At 40.4% G+C, this 26519-nt stretch overlaps 1 long non-coding RNA gene across 1 annotated transcript in view; it reads right to left on the reverse strand.

Moving 5' to 3' along the window:
• Nucleotides 1-26519, reverse strand: part of LOC307259385 — a 99212-nt gene that overhangs the window by 53211 nt on the left and 19482 nt on the right. The window contains exon 3 of the long non-coding RNA XR_013845155.1: nt 8754-8817. This is a non-coding gene — a long non-coding RNA (uncharacterized lncRNA). The remainder of the gene's footprint in view (nt 1-8753; nt 8818-26519) is intronic.

Here is a 26519-nt window from a genome sequence, read left to right on the forward strand (position 1 = left end):
GTCCGAGAGAGGCAGCAGTAAGGTAAGGCGACGCGCTCCAGAGGTAGACGCAGGATGTGTGTGGGGCGCGTTACAGATGAATGAAGGCTTGTCATGAGTGTGATCCACAATAACAGCACAAATATGTGAAATATGATCATTCAAATTCAAATAATCATCTAAAATCTGAATCCTTATCAAAATAGCCAAATAACTGAATAATATAACATTGTATTGTCACAGCAAACCAGCAGATTCCAGCAACTCCGTCCGTTACTTTGAGTAAGCCACACAACATGTATTACATTCACTCTGCAAACGTATATTCATTACATTTAAAGTGATGGGTAGGATAACTAAACACACTACCCAACTACACTACTTTTGGCAGGCAGCAAACAAGACAAAAAAAGCAACCATGAAACAAACACACTCATTTTTACTTGCGTTTTTTAATAGTTCTGAAGAAAGTATGTAATACAGTGATATACATGTTGAACTGAGTGCATTTTTAAGATGGTGTGAAGGATCTTACTTTTATTGAGATTCAACCAAAACCACTTTTTGTTGTAAACCTTACCCTAATTAAACTGCATGTGTTGCCTACACCTTACCACAGGCAGGTAGCAAGCCCCTGTCTCAAGGTGTCAAATCCTGTGCGATCTATGTTCACCATAGGGAGTGGGAGGTGGTTGGGGTGGAGCATAAATATAGTGTTTTTCATTCACACAGTTACCACGTGGCCTGGTATATTTCCACTGTTGTATGTTACACCTTCATAATGACGAGGTATTCATAATTATAAAAATATGGGTTCTATGAAACACTTAGCTACTTTGCTTAATAGTAGGAAATGGCAAGAAAATACCTTTGGGCTATTACCGTTATACATTTTCATAACAGTAATGCACATTATAGGAACTGGCACTAAACTCTATGTTGTCATTGTCCTGCACAAGACACACACTGTAGCAGTGTCAGCAAGTTTAAGGTAAAAAAGTGTGTATTTATTTTTGGAATGCACTGCGTATGACCAATGTTTATAGTGTGAGGGCGTCAGGTCGAGTTATTTCCTAAGGTTGCATACTTCAACACGAATGTTTCCTCCGATATAACTCACACAAATTCTGTAAATTTCAAATGAAAACACTCTCAAAGGCCTGTCAAGGATTATCTCTCCAGATCTAACGTCAAAGAAGTAGAGGGAGTTAATTTACACAAACAGAATGGTCCCATCTGGCCTGATTAACATATTACATTGCAAATGCTAACTTTTAATGGTGTGATCATCTCACACGCTCATTTTCACTGAATTCGTAATGCTAAATTTGCATATTAGAACAACATATTGTCTCTCACTAGCCCAGGGGCCCAATGCAAGGTGGTGTCAGATTCCATTTTTGTCTTGAGCTGCAGTTTGAACAGTGAACAATAGTAGGCCTATGCATTTAGACACACAGTGTCACGTAAAAGCATGTTTCCTCGGACGGGAATGTAGTTTGTTTCTAACAGAATTGTCAAAGCGGATCATTCCATTGATGTGTGGTGTGATGACTGCATGATGCATACGAGAATAAACACAACAGCTGTCAATAATGTGTCTCCATGTGAGTTCATCTTATTCCCTCTGTGTTCTGGTAAATGTGTCCAGTAACATAAAAGAAAAATGTAAGTAAATTGAAATTGCATCAATTTTGTTCTCGCTCACACATTTTTTTAAATAGCAGAATCCTATTAATTTGCCCCTTTCTATTCAAAAGCAGAGAACTTTCAAGGAAAAGTATGATGAGAGATTTGAAATGTAATCATTGAAATGCATGCAGCATTGGCAGTCCGACCCCCCTCCCACACACACACACACACTCGTCTTTCCACACACACACACACACACACCAAACCACTGTCCTCTGCAGTATTTGTCGCACTAATAAGTCACAGCGTCTCTTCATGCAAGGAAGAGGAAACATAAAATAAAAATGCAAACGCCGGCAACAGCCTTTTAATGTTGCTATAAATCAAGAAGGACCATCAAAGGTAGCTGGTAGCTGTAGAATAGTAACTCCCTCTGTTAGCAGAGACACACACTCTCTCTCTCTCTCTCTCAGTTTCTCTCTCTCTATCGCACATGCACACGCGCACACACACACACACACACACACATAGATAGGAACATGCATAGCTACATAGAGAGATAGCGTATGAGTGTTTGACAGGAGGTCGTATATTTTCATTTGGGTCAACAAAAACTTTAGCAAAAAGGAAAAACAAACAAGCTTATGTGTACCTGTATTCTCTGTTTGTATCATTGGGTATAAAGTGTAAAATGGGCTGTAACAATAAACATGGCGCAATAATAGTAGACATATGTACAAGGTGAAACAAGAAGAAGGGCTCAAAAGTCCATATTTTCCCTTAATGGGAGGATCGACCTCCACTCACATATTAAATAATTATTGGTTATTGGATGTATATATATAATGTGTTACCTCAGCTATCATTACTCATAGTTCCTCTGAAAGTAAAGTTGTGCATGGTATATAGATAAGAGCTTTGATGAGTGTATGAGGCCCCTAGTCACACAGGCCTTAGACCACCATTGGAGCTGATAATAACTCTGTCTATCATAGCAGACACAGGCCCTCTTTTCAGCTCAGAGAAAGGGGGAGAGAGAGAGAGAGAGAGAGAGAGAGAGAGAGAGAGAGGGAGGAAAAGATACGGGGAGCAGAAGGCAGGTGGGGAGAGAGAAAGAGAGAGGAGGAGGGAGCAGACATATTTCACCTCCATTCACCTGCTGACATGGCCTCTCAAAGAAACCTTTCATTAAACCTTCAGAACAGTCGGCTTAGTCCATCCAATGTCGTCAATTTAGCTGTCATATTACACCAGCTCACTTTCTGCCCTTTCATCTGGGGGGTGGGGATTTCTCATCTCATGATCTTCATACGGGAGAGGAATTGGCAAAGGAGGCGCATGTGCGGAGAGTCTCAGAAGTCCAACCATCTCATACATCAGTTAAGTGATTTAGGGTTAGCATGGTTAACCTGCACACACCCCAATCCACCCAATAACAAGTGTGTAAGAAAGTATAACCTTCAAAGGGAGTCTTTCAGCAATTCATCGCCTTTAAAAATGTGCCCGTGTAAAACTTGAATTTTTATCATTCAGGCACGTGTGATTGAATATAGTCTGTTACTCTAGGCAAAACAGCTTAAAACACCTAGACAGTGTTAAATAGGCCATGACCCACATTTTATTCACATATTTTCTTTTAGCACTTCTGATGTTTGTTTGTTTGTTTTCTTCAAGTTGTATTGACAAAGAGCTAAACAGCCAGGGTGCATAGCAGTCAGACTTTTTTTCTTTCTTTTTTAAGGTGGGGGGGGGGCTGCACTCTGGCTGAGTTGAGTTTTGCTGCAGATATTTGTGGTTCACATAAGGGATCTCAATGGGTCCTTTCAGAAGGTGATAATTTAGCCTGCCAACACCTCTTCTAAATCATTAACTTTAAGGAAGGTTAGTCAAGCCAGCTTATTTTCTCACATAGTTGTGCAGTGAGAGGAACGCTCTGAGCATACACAGACAGCGAGAGAGAGAGAGATAGAGAGAGAGAGAGACCCTCAAAGCTCTTACCTTAAAATAGTACGATGTTGATGTAAGACTTGAGAGGATTGGCTGCTTTCACTTTCCACAGAACAAGCTCAAACTACCCCTCCTTTTTTCTTGCAAAAGTGTTTTAGGCCACCCACAGATCGTATAGACTCTGTCTATATACTCAACAGCTAAAGACAGGTGTCAGCAACTTCCCATACCATGCTGCCGCCTCTCTTTTCAACCTCTTTCTCCCTCTTTCGCTCCCTCTGGTTACACTGAACTTGAAAAAATGCATATTTCATACCACAGTAATTTATTTGTTTCTTATAACCTCTAGGGCTTACCACCTGTGACAAATTTCTACCAAGAAAATCCTGAGCAATACAAAAATGTCTCGAAGGTAGCAGTGGTCTGCCAATAACTGTGCAGTAAGTTATACGAACAGTGTAGAGTAAACTGCGATAAACAACAGGGCAATAGCTATAGCTATACTTGCATTTATTTAATTGTTTTAATGCTTGGATGGAGAGTAGCAGCATTTGTGGTTGTAGTTATCCTTTGAGCTTACTTTGGCCCCATTACTGATAATAAACTGCAAAGTTTGTTATTTGGGGCCGGGTGAAAACTGTTTCATTACAAGAAAAGGATTGAACATTATTATTGTTAGTGGAATGGGTCATGGAACATACAGCATCTCAATTAGGTTGGGTGGATTAATCAAAAGCTTAAAGCTCCAATATGTATTATATATATACACTATAACCAAGGCTTTTGAGAGCACACAAACAATATATGAACAACAATACAAGCCCTACAAGCTTTATTTTTTGGTATTTTCAATGCTACTTTATTTTTATGTTTTAAATTGAGAACTAGGCTACATGAAATATAATGGTCGGAATACGAAATTTGGCTTATTTTGCACACATTTTGATTGATAGGCTAATCATGATGTGTAGCCTAGGTTAATTCATGTATTTAAAATTAATATTTGATAAATTAAAGGAAATGTTTCATGATCCAGATTATTCCAGAAATGAATACTAGACAGGACATACCTGTCTATATTAGGTCTTAGTGTTTATTGTATTTTATTTTCATATCCATGTATTTTTTCTTCAATAGTTTATATGGCTTGTGTTTTAGGCAGGACATATATGACAGCTGTTTACAGAGCAAAAAAATTAAATCAGATTTAGCTTCTCAAAGTGCACCAGATTGATGCATTTAACTTTAAAAAGTTAAATGTTTTCTTCCGCAGGGGCATGCCCCAAGACCCCACTAGAAGGTCCATTCCCCCCCAGCAGTCTCAAAAAATCCTGAGGGAAACACAAAATGTACAAACGTACCGAATATGAAGGCATAACCCTATGCCCTAATTTGTAGCGGGCTGTCAAAAGAGGCTCATCCATAATACGGTTAGTTTTGGTCAATTTATACTAGAAATTTGGTACGCACGCCACGCGCATACTCTTTATCAGCTTTTACCACCGGGCCTAAAAAAAATGTTAGGGGAAACACTGGTTCTGTATAGCTAAGCTTGACCTTTGCCCACAATCAAATAGAACATGGCAATAGGGATCAATACAGTATATTCAAACAGCTACAGCACTGTTAATACATGAACATTACAGACTGAGGACTTTCATGTGATGATGTGCACCTAAGTCTGTTAATTATATCCAACGCTCCTTTTTTCTGAAAGGCTCTCAGACATATGTGACGACTAATACATATAACAGAAATATGTCTCCCTATAATGTGTTTTCTTTGCATCCTGTCCCTGTGTTTGATTCCAGTAGAATTATAGGTGCTATTCTCCCTATATGACTGTTCAACTGACGCTGTAGTGCATTTTTCTGCCACTTTCAGCGCTTTTCCATTACATGTTGCCTGCTCTACTCTACTTTACTCATATTTGATATTGGGTACTTTTCTAAAGGTTATTTTCAATTACGAGATACAGTATATATGATTGTTCCGCATCTGTGTAGCTGCTAACATTAAGTGCCAATACGTTTATTCTCTGACTTCATCAGGGCGATTATTTGCCATTTTTTTATTTTTGGATGATGTTACTTTAGGTCCTTTACTACTCAGAGAAAAATGGCGTGTCATGGAAGGCTGTTGTTTTTTGTTTTTTTTCAACATGTAATGTTAACCAACATGCCTATGTGCACCGCAATCTCTTCGCAGAGTTGCTGGTAGACTCAAGTCAGATGACCAGGAGAACAGTCCCAGTTTGCATTACAGAAGAATATAATTGAGTGATTGAGTAACAATCTGTTTAGACGAGAGTGATCAAATCCTAGGAGGTGAAATAAACATAATCTGGGCCATCAAAGGTTACAGTGTGGCAGCAGAACTACCACAAACTTACTGACGTTCATAGACGCAAATAGACAAACTAACAAAAAACGACACACAGTCAAAGTCAAACACACGTGTGTAGACAGACACACACTAACACACTCGTTTTGGCCACCCAGGATGAGAGAGAGAGAGAGAGAGAGAGAGAGATGGAAACTTAAACTGTGTTTATAACCTAACTCTGGATTATAGGGTAGACTGCAAGGGAGAGAGAGAGAGAGAGAGAGGGGAGTCAGTTGCTCAGCTGTAAATAATTAAAATGCAGCCCGCCCTACTTGCTCTCTCGCACACACACACACACACACACACACACCTCTATTATCTTTATTATAACTTCCCTTCCTGATATATATTAGTCGTCGATTTTATAGAGAACAAGCCCAGCAGGCCTATCTTGTTAAAACACAAGGTGTAAGATTGTCTATGAGTCCATGTGGTTACTAAGTTACACTATACCTTTCAAAAGTTTGTAATTGTCTACTACAGAAGCTTGATTTTCCGTGCAGTGCGATGGCTGAGAGGGCTACTTTGTATGTTATAAATGGTGTTTCATTTAGTTTGTAAATCATATTTACAATTGAATGTTATTGTATATGAAGGGTTTGCAAAACAAGTAATATGTTGTACGTGAGAGCAAAAGCCTGTGCAGTGGTAGGGGAAAGTCTCCCATGGCAGTTTCCACCAACACTGATAAATATAAACAATGTACTTCTCTTAGTCATACGGTTTGAAAATACCTGAACTTTACTATCAAACTTAACTCAAAAACTAAAAAACATTCTTGACACGGCTTGCTCTTTTAAAAGGTAAAGGAAATCAATGGTATGTACTTTGAAATAGCTTTATGATTTTCTATGTGGCTCCTTTATATAGTCTGTCTACTCCTGGTCCTACACGTTTGAAAGTCAGTTATTTGAAGGTGGCAAGGGGGGCTAAAATTGATTCCTTTAATCGCTTTGGAGAAATTTCCAACTAAGGTTACGTGCAATGTAATACTATCACAGGGCAGGGTGACTGACACACACCACAACTGGTGGTCAGTAACCTATACCCCCACATAATCAGTTATGGATATAACGAAAATCATTTCGGAAAAAAAAGTTTGAAAAACCACTGTGCGGGAAAAGTCATCTGCAAACCATTTACTGTGGAGGCTGCAGACTAGCTGCCAAGTCTTTAACAGCATGTCTTATTGGCAGAGCTAACACACAGCTGAAAGCCTTATAGATGAAAGACATAGCCATATATACTGCACAAGGCCCCGGGCTCATTAAAAGCATTTATAGTGTGAACAAGGGCGGGAGAACTTTCCAGAGTGTAATCTATTACATATAAAAGATTACCTGCTGAAAACCCTTCAACCCCACTTAGTGTGGGGAAGATAAACAGAGATTGGTTTTTCAGCTATGGTAATGGGCCTCAAAATGAACCCTCTCAAATGATTCTCCACATGACAAATGCTGACACGTTTTAATGAGCCTATACGGGGCAGGCCAAGGGGAACAGAAGTGATGCAGATGTAATGCAGCGATCGCACAGCAACGGTGCACATGTTGCATTTATCAAAACAGCAATTATCAGATATTTTTAAAAGCGTTGAATGGTATAGCATCATAGAGACGAATGGGTTTAGAGTTCTCTCAGAGTATCTCCTCTGTAGCCTGGAAATCCAGACCCTGATATCTTGAACGATAGAGGGTCTGGCCACGATCAATAGTAATTTCCACCTCAAGGGGCGGCTCCTACTCGTGCATTTCAAATGCCACTGCACGCAGTTGGATAGCACTACAACCAATCAGAGCGATGCACAAGGTGACGTAAGCCCCTTTCGTTTAGCGAACAGCTGTTAAACTGTTAAATTAAACGTTTGCCGTTGTCGGTCGGCAAAACAGAACATTCCACTTACTTGCTAATGAAAGATTTGAGTGCCGTCTTCCAAATCGTTAAGGGTCGAGGCCAAAGCAGTCTCAAACTCACACAACATATCCGCAGCCATCTTTGATGTTTACTATCACGGCTTCGACGTCGCATGCACGTCACTGTCGTCATCCGGTTACGTCCTCCCCAGAGTACCATAAAAGGGGCTCTGGCGCGCCCATATTAGATAGAACCAATTGAAACCATAGCCAGATTTCTGGTTTTCTTGATAAAGCTTCAACGGAGCGTGTCCAGACCAACACGCGCAGCAAATTTAATTTGCCAGCGCCTAGTGGCAGGTCTGGGAATGCCAGGCTATCTCCTCTGTGCAGTTGTGTGCAAATGAAGAAAAAAAGTTACATACAAGATGACATGTTGATCCATCTGCTTATACTGTGAATCTGGCCCTTGCTTGTTTGGCGGATTTTCTTAATTAAATAAAAACTCAACTCAAACGGAAGCAACATACGCTATGCACACCTAGCAATTACACACCCACACCCACACAAACGCACACCAACGCACACGCACACACACACACACACACACACACAAACACACACACACACATACACACACTTAGCTGTTTCCTGAGTAGCCTGCCAAGTATGCAGGTCCTGAGCCAAGAGTTTGCGCTGCTAGGGGTTAAGGGTTATGTGTGCCCTGTCAGATGACTGAAGATAGTAAAATACAAACACATAGACGCTCACAAACAGACAAAGATGCAGTACAGACACACACAAATACATATAGATTCCAGAGGTCATGTCCTCTTGACCCTAAACAAAAGAACTCCAAAACTGTCTAGGGCTTAAGCATTGTGGATTTGGACAGAGGAAACAAGCATCATCTGTTATATATCAATGCACATCTGGTATCTGGTACAAACAGCTTACATTCATTGTCTTTCCTGTCCGCTGGATCTTTACGTTCTTCCCCTTCTCCTCGCCAGTAGTTTTTCTGTCAAAGACAAAGAAATACACTCAAGTGAATGTCAGAACATACTGAATTCCTCTACATATGTGATAAGCCATTTGACCCCTATTTAGTTTTGTATATAGTCGATAACTTCCTCATTAAATTAAACACATACAGTATGTGTGTTGCTTTTTAAACCTTCTTTATCCACGTTCTGTCTTGTGCTCACCTCTATGCAGTGGTATACAATGATTCCAAACATGGACACTGTTTTAGTGCTTTCAGTTCAGGCACGGAACACAAAAGACACAGTAAAGAAATACACCTTTTTCACAGCAGACGCATCAGGTGCGGGAAAAGTACAGGTGTTACCAATAACATCAATAATAGGTCAGTTACATTTGGTTGAACCGGAGGACCAAGACCCTGTTGTTTTTGTGGCACACTAAATGTACTGCAACGTCTTTCATGGTATTGGGGGGGAACACCTGTGTTTCGCAAGTTGATATGTGTTCTGTGAGCGAGGCGGATAAAATGATTCCTTAATAAAATGTATAAAAACAATCCAGCAACAATCTCCAATAGTGTAATAGACATCAAGAAGAAACAATGCTGTATCTGTAAGTAACTGAGTTCAAGTGCAGACTAGTCCCATAGACTCCATACACTCCCAGCTCCTAGTGGAATCCCTGTCAACTCCCTCTGCAAACCATCTTCAGAGCCCATTCTGTAGTTCAAGATGTAGATCTGTGGCTTACTACACTTCAAAGCCCTATTTGAACAACCTGTAAACAATGTCAGCAAGAACACAGGAAAACTAAAGGAGCTTCCGAAACAGACACATTATTTTCAGAACTCCCCCTAGATTTCCCCTCTCGCACAACCTGAGCTGAATTTTTTAAATGTTATTACAAGGCTCTTCAATGCCAAGAGAAGAGTTATGGGGGTTTGTTGTAACCCAACACAAATAACAGGAATAAACATATCAAAGTTATTGGAGACAAGTGATAAGTTCCCTTTTGGCAGTACACAATGGCCACACAATGACATTGTGACTGACCATAAACGGAGGAAAACGGGTCAACCCGGCCAGAGAACCCTCTTCCCCCATGGGAGGGACGCTGTGTTCACAGAGCTAAATTGCCTTTTACACTACAGACATTACAACATAATAGAAGGACCTATTATCTAATGTGTGATCTCAAGCATCAAATCAAATAAATTTAAGGACAGGGAGTTTTAAATGATGTAACATTGGGTCACCAACATAGACCTAAATGACTCGCGTAATGATGTAATGAGCACAGAAGAAAAAAAATAGCTGGTTGACTTTACTTTCATTAATTCCCCTCGCAAATATTTCCCCCTGATGTATCTCTGAGACTGTCTTGTTTGCTTTGAGCTACACTTCAAGGGTCAGAGAGAAAACGGAAGGGTGTTTGTCAGAGGACAGGAGGGAAATTAGACAGAAGTGAGAGAGAGAGAGAGAGAGAGAGAGAGAGAGAGAAAAGGGCAGATAGAGAGAACACGACCCAGTGGTCAGGGATGGCACAGGGCAGCCAACCGTGTCAAATGAATGACCTTCCGGAGACCTCTCGAATCAACCTGGCCAAGGGTTTTGTCGTGCCTGCCAGCCAGCTCACTATACCTCGTTCAACCCCAAGCTCTCTCTCTCTACCCCCCCTCCTTTTTTCCCCATTCCATCTCTCCATCATCTCCTCCCCCTCCACCTTTATTCATCCCATCCGTCTATCTGCATCCACACCCCCTTCCTTTCCGTCCTTCCCTCTTTGCCCATAAGTCTAACCTTTTGCAATGTCAAGTCCTTTACCTTTTCATTAAGCTTGCACAATAGAACCCCCAGTACCCATTTGACTCTCTGTCAGTCACAACAGTAATGATTACAATCTCAATCTTCTAAATGTCCCCGCGCAGGAAATACTCAATTTCATTTATAACCTTTAATTTCTCTCTGAATCACCACAACCTTTCATTTGGTCCACAACAAAAGGGGGCCGTTATGTTCCAACTGGCCGGACAGGGATTTATAATAGAGGGCCTTATCAGTATGAATAATGGGAGCACTTCCACTTCACCTCTTAACTGCATTTCGTTTCAAAGTGATAATAATTATGATTAAAAAGTTTTTATTTTTTATATAACGAGGTAATTCACAGTAATGTTGAAAGAAAATGCCGGAAGTAGAGTAGACGATTGGCAGATTAAGTTGGCTTTGGGGCTGTGTTTAGAACAGGGTCATTTCCTTGAACATTCGCTTACTCAATCCACCTTGTAACACCAGCTTAGTGTCCATAACACTCACAACTGCTGTATTCCCAATAGAATTTCGAGATATAGAAACTTTGCATGAAAATTTGGTTTTCTTAAAATCCATATGTCAAGGCAAAATGACCTCAACTCTGCCTCTCGAATCCTCTTCCTTTACTAAGATGAAAAGAAATCCGCCCTGAAATGTAATTCTTCTGTTGACGCAGTATGCTACTGCCATTACATCTACAATGTAAACTAGCTACCAATGTAAACGAAACCTAAACCTCATATTTGTGTGTCTGTCGTGAAAGTGTCTTATGAAAGTGTCATTGAACCAGCCACTGAATCCTATAGAATAGACTTTAGACTATAAGTATAGCTTAACTGCAACCAGTTTTGTTAACATCAAATATAGAAAGAAACCTATGTAAAATATGCTAACAATTTAGTAAAAATGGGAGTTGCTTTAGATTTCATGTGATCAAATAAGGGTCTTGATTTGGACAATTCCATGTGGTCAAAAAATGCTGACTCGTCAATGTATTCGCTCATTCGGATAGCATGTGAAGTGTTTTCCTGGGGTGTACTCTCTCAGTGAGAGAGGTGCATTAAAAGTGTGACCGAGGCAATCCTCAATCAATTGTCTGCGACACCTCTCACCAACTGGCCCAAACAAAGCCTATTTCTGCAAGCCCCTTATCTCTGCTAGAGCTATACCCTTATCTCACAAATGGGCCCCATACGGATACACAATCATCATATACATCAATGCCACCAAGGTGGAAACAAACACACACACACACACACACACACAGACACACAATGCACTCATTTCACACACGTTAACAGCACTGGACTTGATTTTTTTCACCCATTTGCGGTGAAAGACACAACCCATTAAAAATGGGGGGAGAGAGAGAGAGAGAGAGAGAGAGAGAGAGAGAGAGAGAGAGAGAGAGAGACCCTTTTTTTGCCAGGATGAAATGAAAGGCATCGTGTTGCAGCGATCTGTCAAAGCCAGCAAAGGTTCAACTCTGGGTCAGACTGTGGGGGGATTTTTTTTTTCACTGCGTTCCCCTCTCAAATTACATGGTGGAAGAGGGGAATACTAGGAGAGGAAGGGAGTGATGCTAGACAGCCGAGGCGTGGGGAGAAAGATTGATATATGCAGAGGGAGAGACAAAAAAGACAGGTAAACACACAAGAGAGTATATGGCTACATATGCATGAGCCTCAAGTGTGCATTTCTTGCTGAAAAAATGTGATGACTTTTGCCCATATTTTAAGATAATTAGGCAACTGAACTAAATGATGCATGGTACTATAAAAGACTAATTGGTTCTGGTCATTCGGAATACAGACTTCGTGGAGACAGGAGTTTAAGTGAGACCGAAAAAGCAGGAAGCGAGGAAGAAAGAGAGATAGCAGGTAGATGGAAGGTCAGTATAGGGCAGTATCAACATCAAGGCAATATCTAGCATATCTCTCTCTCTCTCTCTCTCTCTCTCTCTCTCTCTCTCTCTTGTTCTCCATTGCTCTGTCTTGTAGCCCTCTCTCATCCTGTTATACTGTCTATTGCCTTGTCCCCTCTTTGCTGGATCTTGCGCTCTTTCCCACTACTCTTGTTTCAAACACACACACACACAAGCTACAAAGTCAGTTCAATCACCGATTGAAAATGACCGCGGGCACTGAAATAGAAGAGAAGGCATTGTGCTAGCATGTGAGAGGGGGGGTGGAGAGAGGTAATGAGACAGAGAAAGAGAGTTGGAGGTGGTGTGTGTGGGGGGGGGGGGATGACAGACATAGAGGAGAGCAAATGAGAAAAGGGGACGAACAGAGAAGGGGGGCTCATTCACCCAATGGAAGTTGGGGTTAAAAAGTCGAAGGCATCATAAGTGTCAAAGGCAGACTTCAGAGGCCATTCTTTTCTATGGCTATGCTGTCTTCTCATTTCAAATGCAAGGCTTTAGTGTAGGACTGAAATATGGTTCATTCCCCGTCCAGTGAAGATGTTTTCCCTTGTTTGAATTGAGCAATGGTGGACTGCAACAGAGCCAGCATATTTCTATTGCTTCTCAGAATTTGGTCGGAATTTGAAAAAGAAAAAAAAGGTTTTAATATTCATCCATGCAATAAGGGGACTTCGAATGGATTGTCCCAATGCACAGTAGTACATGTCCTTCATTCGTTTTAACAAGACCGAGCCAATAATTTAATAACCTTAAACAGCACAATAGAAAAAATCCCTGTTGTAAAACAGGTTGTTGTCTGCGGTTTCGGCTGACTGATTTGGGTTAAGAAATAAAGACATAACCACATTAGCCATGATTATAAAATGGCATCCCAACCCAAAAGTTACCACTTGTAAGTTGCTAAGCAACCAACACTTGTTAAACTGCTGCTCTCAAGGACTTTGCTGAGAGGAAAAAATAACATTTAAATCTTAATTATTAAAAAGAACATGTGTTGAACAGTTTTGCCCTTTGTTATTGCTCTAGGCCTACGGTATTACAGGAATATCACTCGAGCAATGAGCCATGCAAGGTTGTGCTTTACAATTTCTAGAACAGCTAAGAGCTCTACTTATGGTTCAAGTAACAATAAAATACGTATAATTCAATTTACTATACAGACGGAAAAAAAGGATTGCTTTTGTTGGAGTGTGAAATCTAAGAACACTTTCAGAATGGCAGCAAGACTCAAAGCGGGGTAAAAAAATGTTTTAAATATATGTATAACCACAGCTTTATAACATTACCACAGGGGCAAATACAGAGGAAGCCGTTTTTCCCCTTCTACCTATCACTTCTCCACCACATAACATCTGACGAAGCTGAACTGCCATAAAAAAAATATAATCTGGAGGGAAATAAAAGATAAGTGTGCAGGAGGAGCACCATGAAAATGAATCCATCTCTCTCTCTGCACTGTTACTCGCTGGAGAATGAGTCAGGGGCGGGGAAGTGGCACATTTAGGAGTTATAAACAACCTCGCACAGAGATCACACAGATTACACAGACAAGAGCCAGAACAGTGGAGGAAAAGAACCACTGAATATACAACTATAGGAAAAGGAGAAAAAGGGACATACAAAAGTAGAGGGAAAACAACAAGATGATAGAAGCAGAATAACAATACCAGCCAGGATGAGAGGATGACACTGTGAGAATAAAGGAGATGCAAAGAGGAGAGAGAACCAAAGTGAATGAGTGAAATGAAGGAGCGGGACTTCAACTGGAATGTACTGGGAATGAGGACTGCTTGTTTGTGTATGTTCCCTCACTTAGATGAAATTACAGCTGTTTACCTCTGCAATCTTTTCCTGCATTTTTGGGATATATCTGCCAACACACAACACGGCAAACTGCAACTCCAGTTCATTTCAGTATTTGAATCAGTTTAGGATTCATGACTTTTTTTTTTCTTTTAACACAGACCGTAGCAAACACTTGCACACAACAAGACACAGGAAAAATACCTTGCGACAAACCATTTTTGTCATTAACCAAAGTAAGGTAATTGAGCCACATGAAGTTAAATAGATAACAGCTGCACGTGGCTGTGTACATTTGGTCCTATCATTTATTTGCTATAGATCATCCTCTGGTTCAGGATCTACACGCATTATGGGCTATAAGACAACACAGGCTGAGGAGGCACCGTGGATCTTATATTAAGAGAGATATCTCACTGGAACCCTTTTTAAGTGTGGTTAAATAAATATAATAAGAGATGTTGAGAGGGTATATCAAGAGAGAGAATGGGAAAGGATATGTGATTTAGTGAGGGGACGCATGTAACTATGAGTGGAGTTTGTGTGCTGTTCGGACAGGGAAGGTCAGCCTTTGGGGAGAATGACTGGAACAACATTTGGACCCAGAGGTCACTGGCTGGCAGCCCATTGGTGTGTTTGTGAATCTGATTGGTACAAAACAACCCCCTTTTTGTTCTGTAAAAATCACTTTTCACTCAAATACTGTGATGTGTTTCTGTTTGTGTTTCGTGAAGATTTGATTTCCTTTTCTAACTTTGTCACTCTTACTCTCACTCCCTTGCAGTAAAAATGTGCTTCTAAAATAATGATCCTGAAAAATCCTGTGCACCAGATAATCGAATTTTGTTTGCCTGCAAGAACCTTTACTCATGTGTTTGGGACAACAAATGTAAAAGCGCATGTGATCTGCCGAATACCTACAATCTACTAAAGTAGCAAATTAATAGTAGTTATGCAGAATATGAAAATTCTAATCCGCAGATTTTGACAGCAGTACCTCAAATTAAAACAATGCCCTATACATGTGAGAAGATTCTAGGTCTACCTCCATCCAAATAATATTGGATTCTAGAAACCCACAAACACAGCCGAACTGCACTGTATCCCACCCTCTGTCTGTTAATTAAGAAAAGCAAACATTCATTTGTCACCTACTGTACAAAACAAGCACTTCGATCTGGGGAAAAGAGTCCGAAAATGAGGAGAGAAGTGAGAGAGAGAATCTCCCTGGTGAGATTTGCAGACTGTTATTTTCACTGAGATTTGTTCTGTTGTGTTTCTCCAATAGGCTGGTGAGTGCTGTAGCAGGGGGATAGTCACGCAAGAGCTGCTTTGTATGAATAACATTTCATGTGCAATAATCTGTGTCTTTCTTGTCACAAAATTGCACACAAGAACACAAGAACACACTCACACACACACACACACACACACACACACTCACTGGCACACACATACAGACAAATATATACAACCCTAAACTTGGTTTCGAGACTGCCAAGAGAGACCAAAGTAATTTGAAGAAAATGTGGGTTCACCATATGAACTGGTTGACCGAACCAAAACACATGTATAAAGTAATAATCTGCTGCAGCTCCTATAAATACATGTCTCTCTACTGCTGTGCCTTTTGCATTTATTGCTTTCTTTCCCTTTCTTTCATGCACATGAGGGTTTTGTTCTGTCACAAATGGTATTAAAGTAACACGTCTCTGACATTCTAATTGAAATAAAACTTGAGTTGTATAACTTCAGTCACTTGATATGCCTCTGTCTGTCTCTCTTCACTCTTCAGTCCCTCTGCTCCTGTCACTCTGTCTGCACTGGAAAAGGGAGAAGATGAACGAGTATCCTTGAGTCTGTAAAAAATCAATAACAATGTAAGAACTTGATATAAATAAATCTCAGTTTTGCAGCTTTGTATATAGCTGATTGATAATCAATGTGCATTTGCTTCTTGAATGTTTCTCAAATGTATATGTGCTCGTGCATGGAAGTGAACCAGAGCAGGGAAAGAGCGACAGTATAGGAAATGGAGAATAAGAAAGCTAGACATAGAGAGAGAGGAAAGATTGCAGTGAGCTGAGAGGTGGAGTGGCAGCTTTAGTCAGGTGGCTGTGTTGGCAGAGTTACAAACAGAAAAAAACATGATTGTATGTGTGTGTGTGTGTGTGTGTGTGTGTGTGTGTGTGTGTGTGTGTGTGTGTGTGTGTGTGTGTGTGTGTGTGTGTGTGTGTGTGTGTGTGTGTGTGTGTGTGTGTGTGTGTGTGTGTGTGTGTGTGCGTGTGTGTGTGTACAGTGTTAGCATTTTTTAAAGTGCTATCCAAAGGGTAGCACTGCAACACTCAAGTGAGACTGGCATGAAACGTGTCACGGTTTTAAAGTCAGTAACCTTTCAAGCTTTTAAAAAGTTATTATGTCATTTCAAATTGTGTTGACAAGCTGCATTCACTCACTAAATCATAAGAGATGTTAGAATTTAATTAACTTTCCTTTTCTACATTCAATTAAAAAAACATCCTCACACTCATTTACGTTACCTCCGGTGTGACAGCATACGCAATGAGATTTATCACTTGCACTTAAATGTTGTCACCAACAGAACAAACAGGCTGTCAAAGTGTCACTTCCCTTTCTCATGGGCTTACAATATGCACAAAGCATCCGTTTTAGCAAAGAATACATTAAAGAATCATAACAGATAAAGACAAATACGTGTCATTGTAGAGCTTTAACTTAATTTAAAAAAACTTAAGACACACAGTTGAACTTGGCGTGTGTGTGTGTGTGTGTGTGTGTGTGTGTGTGTGTGTGTGTGTGTGTGTATGTGTGTGTGTGTGTGTGTGTGTGTGTGTGTGTGTGTGTGTGTGTGTGTGCACGTGCATGAGTATACAGCAGTGATTTACCTGTACTCCAATTAACTGTAATAGCCGGGAAAAAAAGGTAATTACAAAGCTAAGTGGGAGACTCGGAGTCATGCTGAGACAAATAGCGTAGACACACACGTCTGTGCACATAATGTGCATACACTGCCACTCACTCAAAATTATGCATGAAAGAATACACCACTTTGTCAAGCCATCAACCCACCTAAAGGAGGATCAAAATATGGACACACTATGATAAATTAAGTGCCATTTAATCTAGTTTTGAAATTGTTAAAATAAATTCTATAGGTAGAAGTATTACAGGGTAGTTAGTTAATTGAGTGATACCATAATCATTCATGGCATTAAACATGACATCTGATTATTCAATGAAATTTAATCCCAGTGATATAAAACACTGCTGGCTAATACTGTAAGTCTTGAGTACTTAACGATAAAAGAGAGGAGAGAAAGGGAAAGCAGCTAAGTAGACACTATAATTTAAAAGATGAGACATCCAACACTGAGGCTGATGAAAGGTGACTATGACAGGTAAAATAGGGGAGAAAGCAGTAAAAAGACACATGCTAACACACCTGTAAATATGGGCTCAGACATTATGTTATTGCAACATTAAAAAGGGATTGTGAAACACACAGTCAAGTAATACTCTCACGTTCTAACCAGGACTAGACACGCACATCCTGTTGGTTTGTCAATACAGATCATCATAACACCAACTGAAACGTGCCTAGAACACACACACACACACACACACACACACACACACACACACACACACACATCCACATACTGATTCTATCACTATCACTATCACTGTTTAGAAAGCGCTTCACAAGTTGTCAAAATGCACCCGATTAGCAGGTTGTTCGACCTTCAAGTCACGTCGGTTCATACAGATGTGCCGTGGCGTACTTGCAACACCAGTTTTTTTGTTTGTTTAACAGAGAGGAAAAATCCTGGTCGACTGGTGTCACACGTCTATGTGCTTCTGTGGGTGGTGTGCAAGCGTGAAGAGAATCTCCTGTTCGGGATCAAGCCAGGAGACAAACTGCATAACCTCAGGCATGTCCAGACTAGTCTAGAATGCTGCACGGAAGGTTGATCAATGATCTATTGACACAATCTACAGGCTTTAGAAAACGACTGTCCTACGGAGCAGAATGTAAGGTTGCAGCAGAATATAGCTTAAATGTTCACAGTATATTGCTCGTCTTTTAAAATGAGGGAAATTCAGTTTACAATTTGAAAAAGCTTCCTTCCGTCCCTCTGTTAGAGGTGATGTCAGTATTTGTAAAGTGGAGTCCCGATGACCAATGAGGTAATGAGGACTGTCCAGAATGTTTCCCACGGGCCACATAAAGCCTGTCATCCACACATATGGAGCTATTTACATGGAACAGGTGGCGGGGCAGTGAAGACTGAAGGGTCTGACACACACGCGTGCACACTGTCTCGTTAACTCTGCTCTCCGTTCATTTATGGTCTCAGATCAAAAAACATCGGCAAAGGAAAGAGAAATGGATGAAGGAGGCTGACAAAAAAAGCTGTCTTGTAATTAAGTCTTCTGTCATCACTGCAGATTATACAAAACAATAAGACACGCGGACCTGTATCACATAACTCTAGGTACCGCAGGATGTTACCACACGGTGCAGGTGCAGTCGTGAAAAAAAAAGACAGTTTGTCACAGCTGTTGGTTTATGGCTTATAATTATTGTCATAACCATAACTGTCAGTCAACACCACTATAGCCTCATCGGTGTGCGTGTGCTCACCACCTTCTTTTGTTGACTTAATTTGTTGATTTCCTGCCTCTCATTTGGTGAGTCATGATCCTTCTCTGCCCTGTCAACCCTAAAAAAAGAAATGAGCAGCCAATAAAGGAAAAAGGCTTGTGGATAGATGAATGCATGGGTGAACACCTTCATCATTGTCAGTTTTATCTTAAATCACAAATGCTTTTTTTCTTTCTCTCTTCTTGACTCTCTACATTCTTTACACCTCTTAACACCTTTAAAATCGATACAAATCGAACCATATGTAAAAACAACCATTCCGTGCCAGGCATGCATATTTCAACAATGTAATACCCCCCTTTTATTTACGCCAGGGCAAAGCTGCTGTCGGCACGGGAATGACAACCCTTGTTGGGATTCTGTCGCATCAAGCCAGCAGATTTGAATGCTAAACCCATTAGGCGAGCATCACTCACAGTCAGAGCTGGCGATGATAAATAACCCAACCGGAGAAATCTGATTAGGGGAGTCGGAGGCTATAGGGATCTGAGGCAATGAGTAACAGCAATGTCGCCGTTATCGGGGCCCACAGTCGGATTGGAAATCACACACCGAGAAAAACATGCAATGTTCATCTGCAAAGAGGTTGCGTCGGCTGTTTTCCTAAACTGTGGGTTGGGACCCAAAATTGATGGGTGTTGTGGCAAATTAAATGAAAGTTGAAAACTTTGCGTGCTTGTTGCTAGGTTCTGACACGCCAAAGTCACTGATGTGCACAACAATCAGGCTGGTTAATAGGTATACTCTAACCTGCATGAATCTGGGAGTTTTTGGGTGGTACTGTTGTCTTGAGGGTGAGGCGGTGTGGTAGAGTGAATGATTCACATTCACCTGGCAGTCAACCGCATACAGGCTGAAACTCAATACACTGGTTGTCTTTTGCCTTAAACTCATGGCTCTGTATGCTATTTTCAACTACTTCTGGGTGATGATCAATAAAAAAGAGAAAGGTGGTGGTTGGCCCTTTTAGGATATTTTGTTCATATCTGCTTTGGGGCAAATAATTGGTTGACTTCTGAGAAAAAAACAATGAATGTTCTTCTTTTTTGTTGTTGACGAAATGCCAATCGGCCATGACTCATACTCAGCTTGTTCAGACAAAAACATTGATGAACACAGAGATAATTAATCATTGTAGTCGCCCCAGTGACCAAATATATCGCAGCTAAACAGAGAAAGCAATCACACCCTCGACCGTTTAATTATTCAGTCATTGTGGTGCAAGTGGGAAAGTGTGGTTTAAAGAGGACCTATGATGCTTTTTGACTTTTATGACCTATAAACTTTGTTATGATGATTCATAGTCATGCTTAACCATACTAAATTATCAAATAATGACTTACATGCATTTCGACGTATTCCCTGCTGACCGTCTGGGGTGTCTGTGCCGAGCACTAAACACTATTCTAGCTAGTCGAGAAGTCACGTGTTCAAAGCGGTCTACCCTTTGTAACTTTGTGACGTCGCATGTAACTTTGTGAAGTCACCACGCGGATGTTTCCATGTATGGTAATGCTGTCACTTCCCTGTTCGCGTCTGCCTCGCGTCTGCCTCGCGCCCTTATAGGTCCATGCTCGAGCTTCCTGCCACTGAAAGTGTTCCGGAAGGAAGGTAACCAATCACAACGGAGTGGGGTTTGCAGGAGGGGGGGAGGGTAGCGGAGATGGCCGATGCACAGGCGGAGGGAGCGGAGATTGCCGAAGCACACACACTCAAGTGTTGACAGGACGTGCTGGATCGCCAAAATAAGAGAAAGAGCTTCCCGAAAATCTACATAGTTTTTTGTGATGTGATTCGTGTCAGGTTGCTCTATAGCAGTGTAAAACAAGAAATTAAGACCAGAAAAGTAGTATAATAGGTCCTCTTTAATAAAACTGCAAATGACTGGTGCTTACACAACATTATTTGTACTGTGCTCTTGGTTGTACCTCCTCTGTTATCTCATAGCAGACACGCTCAGAACAGTCCCGCTTCACTGTAAATGCAACGTCTGGCATCAGGTGTGTTTTGACTCCCCACACTTTCAAACTCACCAGGGATGACTGGTTTCTAGAAAACGAGCCACACAAGTTTAGTTTATGACACGGTTTCAAGTGCACCGTTTTACTGGGCTATATGAACCTAAAGAGCTTGACCACTTTGCTGCATTTTATGCATAACTCTAGGAAGGTATGTTTAACTTATACTGTAAAAGGATAAGCTCCATTTTGTTATTCAAATGTATAGGCATATATGTATCTTGATAGAATATGTGAAATAATTGGTAGCTGCAGTTTTCCCTTCGTACTATTACTGGTTATAATGCAATCCATTTCCAATGCGATTCCAACGTGGCTATTGTTTTAAATAACTCGTTTGACACTTTGGTAAATATACGCTAAATAACTTTGCCGAGAGTTACACGAGGAGATGAAAATAGCACTATCATATCTGTGTTTGGCATTAAGTTTAGCACTAGGAGCAAGGGCAAACAGCTACTCTGTCTTTGTCGAAGGTTAAATAATACTGCAACCATGTCAAGCTTGTTTGTGTATGTGGATTTTTAATTTGCATCTAAAGTCGCACCTGTCCTGCTCCAATCCCTCCCTATGAAATCACCCTGGGCTATGTCACAAAACTCTTCAAAGGGAACAATCAAAATGTCCAGTTCCCTGTGATCTGCAAGCATTACAGGCAACCATAACGTTTTCCTACATGTGGCTCAGCAGGGTCGCCAGCTGCAGCACATCAACAGACTTTTTAAACTGGTATCGTAAAACGCAACTGGGCATAGCATTAGCATTAGCTTGGTTTGTCATTAATTGATCTGTGTTGTGTTGTTTCAACTTATTTGGTAGCCACTGCTAAGCTGATATTAGTTTTCCTTGATGAACAAACTACCATGCATGTAAACTAACCAGACAACTTTTAACTTGGCACTGTTATCCTTATCTGATCAAACAAACTCAACTATTTGAATTGGCTTAATTTCAGGCCCATAAAATTAGCGCTTCTGCTTCACACTGTTTTGTTAAAGGACACGTGTGTTCTTGCAAGACGTGTTCCACCTCAGGCAAAATAAACATACAGCGGCTAAGAACGGGTCATAAATCAAGATTCTGGCCCGGACAAGACATGTGCACACAGACACACACACACGCACTATCACACACACAGACACACACAAACAAGCCCTTTGTTCTTTAGTGAGTTAGTACAACTAACCAGTAGCGCTGGTGTTGATTCTGTACACAAACAGAATTTGAACAATGAATGGAATATGGGCTGTAACTACTGTTTCTTTCTTGTTGATGTTCTTGAGCCGACTGGCAACCTCACAATGACAACCAAACTCCAAGAAGTGGCTGTGCCCGGCCACTCTTCCAGGCACGTTTGAATTCAATTTGTAGCAATAATCTCATACAATTTTGTTTGTACTGTCATATTTCCTTTTATCTCTCTGCTACACAATATAAAGCTGTTACATCTTAAGCATGAAAAGTGCAACAGTATCTGTTTGTATGTTTTTTTTATAAATATATATATCAGCAGTTACAAGCACTGCATCACTGAAAAGGTCAACCTGGACTCAACATGCAACATCTCAATAAGAAAATCAATTCAAACCCCTAGAACCTGGTCACTCAGGTCAGATATATACATTTACATTCATTACAATAACCCTTAGGGTCAAACTGAATTCAATTACATAATTTATCATTATGTAGCGATTAAATCCACGGCCAAGGTGATCATGTGTAAATGGAGGTGTTGTCATTGTTTTAATAGCATATCTGAATTTCATGTTAAAATCTATGCAATGAATGGCCACTGCTGCAAAAATAAAAGGCTGTTTTGTTATGTCACCGTATATATCAAATGGCAGGCCGCAATATAATGCAGTCCCTGTATGCAACTCAGAGCAAGGGCACGCAATCCATTTACACAATACATTTGATTGCACATCACCATTAGCAAGATTTCCCTCCCCTTAAGCCCGGGACACACAAGCACACAACAACATCAAACCGTCAGTCCTGGTTAATTATTTAGAGCAAATTCAATTTACCTTGGCTAGTTCACTGACAAGCCCATATACCTTCTATACCCAGCTTTGTGTATTGGTTCCATAAGCGTTCTCTGTGACAATTATACACACACACACACACACACACACACACACACACATATATGCACACATCGATTGACCTTTCACGCTGAGTGTTATTAATACATGCAAGTCGTGTTAGGAAAGGTTAACGAGCAGTAAGGCCAGCACCGCACACATGGAATACAAACAGGCAAAGTAGTACCCTAACCCTACACATTTGAAAGAGGGGCCATGTTACTGGAACTGTAGTACCATTTAAGAATATTCATTACAATTGTATTACAATCACTGAGCAGTAAACACACTGAAACACATGACCTTGAGGGCGTTATTAAGCAGAAGAAGCTAATCAGCGGTGTATAGAAACGCAAGCATAGGCCTTATCACCACTAAGAAAGCTCCAGGATTTTTCATTTATACCCACTTGAAGATGCACAAGGATAGGTCACATTATGCTTTTGTCAAATAGCTTTCCCTTTCGCAATTTGTTTAAGCAAATACAATGTTGAGAGTTCAAGTATTTCAGCAAACATATTAAAACGTTGCCTAATATGCATAGAGACTCCTAAACCCCACCCTGAAGCCAACACGATCAAATACATTGTAGGACCTAAGCTACATACCATATTATTTTATAACAAAGATGATCGTTGGTCAAATCATGCAGCCAATCATTTCAGATAATAAACTTGCAGTCAAACTCTTGCAAAACGTGGATTTTTCTCAAAGTGCACACAGCCTGAATGCCTTAAAAGGTTACACTAAAGACAACACACAAGTTGCAGATGCTCAGGAAGGGAGTTGATTGATACATTTGCAAATGATTACTGCAATAAAATGTACGATCTGTCATTGTGAAGCACACCATTAATCAGAGGACTGTCAAACAGTGGCTGCCTCCTCGCTCCAGCCATGCAAAATCACCAGTGATGGTGATAAACACAACTCCAATGCCTCAATCTGCGTCGGTTTTAGCATATTGTATATGTTTGTATTATTATTTCCTGTCAACTGTTCACTGTACAGTTTTTAGAGCAATATTGATGGAATAATTAAATGTCAGTTTTTGAATAGCTTTTTGTGATTTATGATATCTCAGACTCATGTCACAGCTGATATCGATACCATCCTTTATCAAAGCATATGAAAAACAGTATGCTGCTGTTGATATACATGACATCAGCAATATGTCATGATCCTACAGATCATATACCTGTGAAAAAAAAGAGATATGCAGTATGCCCAGATACATAACACTATAAACATAAAGTAACAGTATGAACTGCTAAAGGATCAGTAGAGTCCAAAGCCTTTAAATCTTTACGGCTGTAAAAGTCTATGGCTGTTAAAGTCTTTACAAAACATTGTCTCAGGAGGTTGCATCCTGCATCACATACTGTACTATGTCTATTGGAAAAGCCCTAAATTACATGTCACTCCGCTAGAGTGTCTTGGGTTGGGTCGGGTTGTTGATCATCACCACCACACCACTACAATAAAGTAGACCACACCACTTGAGGTTAATGGTCAACTTGATCAGCATTGGTCATGAGTTAAAATCATTACCTTGGTAACAGGAGGAAAGCTGTCTATACTGAAATGATGTTCCTGTATGCGTGGTTCACAACAACACTTGCTGTTTACTTGTAAAACAATGTTCTGTGTTGTCCTCCTGTTAGTAAACTTACCAACAGGAGGGGCCAGGTCACTAAAAAATATGGCAAATAAGAAAAAAGCAATATATGGTATTCGATATGTCTGGGCTAGAACAGGGGCTTATCAAATTCTGACACTGTGGGCCCCCCATCAGGCAATAAAATAAGATGATAAAAATCACATAACCATTATAAAATAAGTAAACCCATTAAACGTGATTTAATTTCAAAAAGCATGACTTGTATGCACAGCTAACAGCTACAGCATGTGTAATCTGGGAATGTTTGGACATCACAAATGGTCCAACGCTGCTCCGCATCCAGACAAATGTCCAGTCACTCAGTACTATACATTCCAAATGAACTGAAACATTATCTGCTCTTCCTCCACACCATCGAGCTGCCATGCATGGCTCCAAGCTTTTTAATAGTCTTGGAACCACTTTAAAAAAATATGTGGGGGTCAGAAAATAACTGTAAGTTACCAGTGACATGGAACATCTCTCTCTCTCTTTCTCTCTCTCTCTCTGCATGTCCCTCTCTCTCCCTCTCCCTCTCCCTCTCTCTCTCTCTCTCTCTCTCTCTCTCTCTCTGTCTGTCTCCCTCTCTCTCTCCTTCTAACTGGGTCAGTGTGTGATGATGGTGTCAGTGTCTGGACAGGGCAGCAGCATATTTGCATCAGTCATCCCAACTAGACCGTGAAGAGAAGGATTTCCCTGCTCAGCTGTGCCAGTGAGTCAGTGAAATATACCCTCATAAAATAAAAACCCTGCTGGACTGAACAGAGGCCTGGGGAAAACCTGGATCCCCTCTAATAGGCACAGTATACTTCAGGCCCCTTTTGCTTTTGGCACAATGCATACCATTTTGTAAAGTGGAAAAAGTCACATCCCACAAGACCAATACTTCTCCACATAATGATGCTTATAAGACATGTCGACATCATTCTCCTGGTATTTATAGAAGTGTTTTTGAGGGAGATGGATTTAGGCTAGGCACAAGGCCTCTGCTGAGCTGAAAGATCACGGTGGTCATATTTAAAAAATCAGCACTTGTCGATAAATCTGACAACTCTTAACACTCGCAGCCTTGTCTAATTACATTGCTCTCGGTTCTTTATAATTAAATCAAGATGATCATGATTCAATCCCTTTTTTTGTTTGAAAAAAAGACGGTAACACTTTACAATAAGGGCACATTAATTAAGTGTTATGTTATGCTTAGTTTTTTGCTATTAATGGTTAGTTAATGCTTACTAAACATTAACTAACTGTTACTGCTTAGTTATTGACAGTTAGTAAATGCTTGGTTAGGAATTTACTAAGAATAACGGTTAGTTCATGGTTAGTATTAAGCACTAACTAAGCAGTTATTAAAAGTTAGTTAATGCTTCTTTAATGTTTATTAAGCATAAACTAAGCCTTTACTAACAGTTCATTAAGGTGCCCTTATTGTTACCAAAAAGACACACTGTATTAGGTTACTGTCTAACTTTTCTGCTTTCGTTTTTTTGTCGCAGCATCCAAAGTCCCTTTTCTCATGCGCATTATAAAATCTTCATGGCCTTAAATGAAGAGCGCCAGGAAAAAAAAACATCCAGCGCTGAATCAACACTTGTGATGGAATGCTCTTAATTCTGCTGAGACACTAAGACAGCCCTCTGGTGTGCTTTAATAAGGATGGAGAGAAAGACTCGGTGGTGCAGACAAAACTATGCAACCAAATTCATCCTCTAATTAGGCCAGCACATTCAAATTTAGAAG

Source organism: Ammodytes marinus, assembly GCF_949987685.1.
Source record: "Ammodytes marinus genome assembly, chromosome: 13".
Taxonomy (NCBI): Eukaryota; Metazoa; Chordata; class Actinopteri; order Uranoscopiformes; family Ammodytidae; genus Ammodytes; species Ammodytes marinus.